We start from the raw sequence: 4,691 nt of genomic DNA, 5'->3' as shown, positions 1-4,691 counted from the left end.
CTCTCTCTACCTTTAAAATTGAATAGTTTATTTCTGTGAAAAAGTATTTAAAGTCTCAATATTTTAACTTTTTTTCATTTCTTTTAGAAAAGGCCAATATACCTGTCACACTTCGGGAGTAGAAATTCATACTTGTGTGTACAAAAAAGAAGTCATTGAAAATCAAGGCCAAAGGGGTAGAAAAGTGCAATTTTTTCATAAGATTGGAAAAAAAAGGGAATGCCAGTTCTCAAAAGAAAATACTAGGCATCCAGCAGTGGACAAAATCTGGGTATCAAAGATTGTTTTTGGAGATTCTCACAGTGTTTTCCCAGGCTAAGGAAAAAGGAAAGTGGGAAAAATTGACGGTATAATTTGGACAAATACACTGCAGTTCATCATTTTGTTCTGTGACCTGTATTCACTGGATCCTGTCTATATGTTGAACATACTTTACCTACCTTTTTTTTCCCAGATTGTCAGTTCACTTTACATGTTAGTATGAGGTTTATACGGGTGAGTGGGATAAATTATAATAAGGATAAAGCATATAGATTCAAAATTGGCCAAATCAAGCTCCATGTGTACTCTTTAACTTTCTAGGGAAGATTTTTTCTGAATTATACAGATAATTGCTTCATCTCTTCTGTTCTTGACCTAAATAAATGTGTTTACATAGTAGACATGATATCAAGGTTTAACAGTTGTATCAAGAATTGGCACATAAAAAAAATTGATGGACCCTCGGCCTGGTTAATTTAGCTACTCCGGGGCCTCAGTTATCCAGTTTGACTTTTGACATGACCCATCTTGCCTTGTAGCTGGTGCTGTGTAGACCTGTGTTAAAAACAATTGAACACATGAAGAGTTGCAGGAAAAAAGTATTGTGATGAAGCAGAAATGTGAAGTGTTCAACCATGTGCTTCCTGCCTTTCTGCTTCCTTTTTATGTAGACTTCTATATTTCATCCATCCTGTCTAAGAAAAAACCTACACATTCTACCTTCAGAGCACAAAAAAGTATATAACATTCTACAACTTAGACTCTCACTGATTGGGGAGCTTGTGGAAAACAAACAGACCATGCCATTAAATGAAACTAAAACTTGAGTTTGCCTTTTTAACTATTTATGTTCTAAGTTAAGCTTTGATAACATTCAAATGTCAAATTCTCTCATTCTTATAAAAGATTGAATTAATTGCCTGTATTTATTTTAGCAATTATTCAATGTATTTCCAGTATAGGATGTATAGTATAATTGAATTTTTTTGTAAATAAAATATTTTTGATAAGATTATTGCCTTTTTTTCTAAGGGAAGGGGGAATTCAAACAAAACGAAACAAAATGTTTTATTTTGATTGTAAGGGTATGGATTTAAGAATGGGGTATACAGAAAAATAAACATTGTTGGTCAAAGATAATGGAAGTTTTTTAATGTTACTAATCAGGAGGTAGAAATCTCCAAAGTTGGTATAGTTGGAAATCTGGAAAAATGAGAGAGAGAGAGAGAGAGAGAGAGAGAGTCCCAATTAACACAACCCTTGTCTTTCGTTAATCTTCTCTTTCTTCTCCTTCCCTGAAAACAGCCCAAATTTAGGCTAAAATTGCTTTACTATAGTAATCTGTCATAGTGGGAAAAAAATCACCAATTTTTCAGAGACGTCATAGGCAAGTTTGTTATAGCATTATTTACAAATAATAACAAAAACTTAAAATAAGATTTAATGATGAGGGAAATAAATAAATGAATTATGGCATTTCCAAACAATGGAATATTATTACCCATTAAACATAATGTTCTCAGAATATGAAGTTGTTGGAGAAATGTTACATTAAAAATATATAACCATTTTGTACAGTTAATATCCCAATTTTGTAAAAACAAAAATGTTTAAACGTGGTTATCTCAACTCTTGGGAATATGACCGATTTATATTCTGTATACATTTTTGTATTTTCCAAGTACCGTAATCATGTATTGCTTTTATAATCAGAAAAGGACAATAAATATTGCTTTCTTTAAAAAGTGGGTTGGGGCATCTAATAGCATTTCCTGGTTTGAGGAGCTTTAGTGGTAATTAATTCATTTTACTACTTATCCCTCAAATTCATCTTATTTCCCAATCCTTTTTATTGTTCGGTTCCTAAGAATCCTTTATTACCTCGGTACAGTTACATTAAGAACAGAACACTATAGCCATTGACCATTATTGCCACTCTAGACACCAAAATAGTGATGGTTCTAGTCCCAGTAATTTACTGATAAAAGTCACTTGGTGCTATATTAGAGGTTGTCAACCTTTTAAGGTAAAGAGCCAGATAGTATACAATGCAGGCTTTCCTGGCCATATGGTCTGTCATGTGACTACTTAACTCTGCATCCATAGGCAATATGTATACAAATTTGTGTGGCTGTATTCCAATAACATTATTTAATGGACACTAAAATTGAATCTTGTATAATTTCCACGTGTTAGAAAATATTTTTCTTTTGGTACTTTTCAATCATTTAAAAATTTTTAAACTATTCTTAGTTCACTAGCATTACCAAAATAGGTGGTGAGCCAGATCTGGACTGCAGGCCACAGTTTAACCACTCTGGTCTTTAGGAATCTGTTGACTTCTTTGTACCATTGAATTCTCACACCGACACCTAATTTTTGAGCATGTGTCATGTGTCAGGTACTGCCAGAAACACATTTTATGGGTCAACTATTTTATTAATAGTTCTCACTGATAAAATTAAATGAGAGGCGTAAAATCATAAAGCTAGTGAATTGTGGTGGTGGAATTTAAGTCCAGGCATTCTGATGTCAGACTGACCCTTTAAACTAGCGCTATTCAAACGTCTTCCTCTTTCAAAATCATCAGCATAACCTGGGAATTTGTTAGAAGTGTAACTTCGTGACCCCACCCCAGACCCATTGAATCAAAATTTCAAGCTAGGCCCTGGAATCTGTCTTTAGGAAGATCCCCAAAACTTACTCATATTCAAGTTTGAGAAGTGTTGCTTTAATCTAGTATTTTATATTGTTTCCCTTAGACTGAGTATAATTTCTATGATAACTCAATTCAAAAATTTGTATTTTCCTATTGAACTTTTCTACTTTTATTATCATATATGTATGTTGGTAGATATCTGGTTTTAATTAAGTTTACTGAACACCTGTCATAATCAAGAGGTGTACATTTTCTCTATACCCCAAAAGCTTATAACTGTGCAAGAGTGATATAATTATATGAGCTTTTGACACAAAAGGAAATAATAGGAGTGTAAATAGTGGTATAAAAAAAGAAGGAATGAAATGTACAATTAGTTCTGTAAAGGTAGGCTTCGAGATAGCATGGTATTGAGGTGATTCTTAAAGATGTGCAAAGTTGGGTGGGAACTAGGGACTTTTAGATGAAAAGAATCATATGGGAATTAATATGGACAATAGAGGTGTGATTCTGATATGTGATTTTAAAACAGAATTGACAAGTTTAATTAATAGGCTGTGTATTATGTAAGAGTTGAGATTTAACTACAGAAAGTAAATTTCAGGATGGGTCATGGAAGACAATAATCCAACTGGGAGGAACACTAGAATGTGATGTTTAAATTTGAAAGATCGTAGTGCATGCAGATATTTTTGAATAGGGTGCTACCATTGTTGTAAACTGAACTACTTTATGGTGTTTTGGATTTGAATATCCCACACAAACATTATGGTTATAACATGATTTCGTTCAAGTGTGCTTATAATAAACTGGTATTGTTCTTCCAGTCACTTCCTTGGCTACTCTCATCATATTTCCTCCAAGTCTGCCTCTCGTTTCACATCCTCAGTTAATAGCATCACAACCTTCCAGTTGCCCAAATACTATCTTTGCCTTCTTTTATACCCCCTGTAACCAGCAGGTCACTACGACCATTTGATTCCACCTCTGCCTTGTCCCTCAAATTCATCTCTCACATTGGTTAAGATGTTCTGTATTTCTTACCTGAACTGTTAAAAACACTTCCTAAATCCTTCGTTTTCCCCCACTTCAGTTTCATCCAATGGATTCTCTACATTTCTGTGAAAATTATCCTTCTAAGGTCTAACTCTGAATACAAAGGTTTAACTTAATCTCAGTGTCAACAAGATAAAAGCATTAAATGTTTAATAAAGACTCGGGGACTTTCCTGGTGGCGCAGTGGTTAGGAGTCCGCCTGGCAATGCAGGGGACACAGGTTCGAGCCCTGGTCTGGGAAGATCCCACATGCCACAGAGCAACTAAGCCCCTGCACCACAACTACTGGGCCTGTGCTCTAGAGCACACTAACCACAAGTACTGAACCCGCGTGCCACAACTACTGAGCCTGTGCTCTAGAGCCCACGAGCCACAACTACTGAGCCCACGTGCCACAACTACTGGAGCCTGCGTGTCTAGAGCCTGTGCTCCACAACAAGAGAAGCCACCACAGTGAGAAGCCTGAGCATGTCAATGATGAGTAGCCCCCGCTCTCCACAACTAGAGAAAGCCCATGTGCAGCAATGAAGACCCAATGCAGCCAAAAAAAAAAAAAAAAAGATTCAGGGTTGATGATTATCTACTTATATCCTCTCTTGCAAGCCTTCATCTTCCTATTTTTGCTGTCTAACTAAACTAGATTTTTTGCTCCCTCTTGCACACACTTTGTCCTTTATCTTTGTTTGCATTTTACTCTCAACCTGAAATGGCTTTT

The sequence above is a fragment of the Neophocaena asiaeorientalis genome, unplaced genomic scaffold (genome assembly GCF_003031525.2).
Source record: "Neophocaena asiaeorientalis asiaeorientalis breed wild unplaced genomic scaffold, Neophocaena_asiaeorientalis_V1.1 scaffold177, whole genome shotgun sequence".
Taxonomy (NCBI): domain Eukaryota; kingdom Metazoa; phylum Chordata; class Mammalia; order Artiodactyla; family Phocoenidae; genus Neophocaena; species Neophocaena asiaeorientalis.
This window is presented reverse-complemented; position numbering follows the sequence as displayed.